Source organism: Macrobrachium nipponense, chromosome 27, assembly GCF_015104395.2.
Source record: "Macrobrachium nipponense isolate FS-2020 chromosome 27, ASM1510439v2, whole genome shotgun sequence".
Classification (NCBI taxonomy): domain Eukaryota; kingdom Metazoa; phylum Arthropoda; class Malacostraca; order Decapoda; family Palaemonidae; genus Macrobrachium; species Macrobrachium nipponense.
In genome coordinates this window covers 56,335,643-56,336,832 of record NC_087216.1, presented here as the reverse complement: position 1 = coordinate 56,336,832, position 1,190 = coordinate 56,335,643, and positions in this window count along the sequence as shown.

Below are 1,190 nucleotides of genomic sequence, written 5' to 3'. Positions count from 1 at the left end.
CAAAGGCCTCATTTTCCCATCTTTCCCATAATTTAGATCTTCTTCTTGCTTCACTCCTTAGGATGCTTTGTATGAGCGAGTTGCCGCTGTTTCTCACTCGGGTTACCAGGCTGGACATTGTTCGCCTTACAATGATTTTTAAATTGTCCAGGTGGTTTTTCTAAGAACATCTGTGTGGCGGAGTGGTAGCGTGGAGTGTTTGTGAGGCGTCTCAGAATGTCATTGTGCACAACAGTGATACGTCCTCATGGTCTCTCGGGTATAGTTCGTCCCAGAGGGAACACAATAGATACTGTAGCAGTACGAGCGGAAGAGCAGCAGTTTCACGTCTCGGTGACAGAAGGCAAACCTCCTTGCAATCATGTTGCCAGTTGCACATAGTTTACGACGCCTCTGTTCAATGTCTGCCGTATCTTTTAGGTCGTCGGTAAATAATGTGACCCAAATACGGAAATTCGCGCACAAATTCCAGCCGATGGTTTCCAGAGGAAAATTTGTGGTTCTGCAATATGCTTAAGCGATCTCGGGAGCAGCGACATGCACTGGGTCTTGGTTTCGTTGTATATTATATCAAAATCCTCTGCATATTGGCGGCAAGTGTCGATGAGTCGTTGGAGGCCATGCACTGATGGGGAAATCAGAACCATATCGTCGCTTAACAGAGGTGTTTATAGTTTTTGGTTTTCGTTGACAGTGCATCCGATTAGGCGTGAGTTCAGTCTGACATTCAAGGCATCTGTGTACGTATTAAAACAGGTATGGAGAGAGAATGCCCCTTGCCGAAGCCCGTTTTAGGGAGCCGAAGGTGTACGATAATACGTTGCCCCATTTGACACAGAATTGCTGTGTGGAGAACCAGCAATGTAAAATGCCAATTAGATATAGGGGGTGTGCCCTTTTATGCAGCTTCAGGAAGAGTTTCTTGTAGTTTACTCTGTCAATGCTTTTCTCATATCCACAAAACAAAGGAAGACAGGAGGCCTGATGATAGGTAGTAGTTCAGCAATTCTTTCAGTATGTAGATGCAGGTGTCGGTGAGTGGTTTGCTTTTAAACCCGAACTGGTTGTCAGTGGTGTGTAGAAAGGGGAGAAGTCTCACAAGAAGAACCGACTCAAGTATCTTCGATGCGATCGTTGTGATTGCAATTGGCCGTAGTTGCCCGGGTCAGCTGCATCCTTTAGTTTGTTTT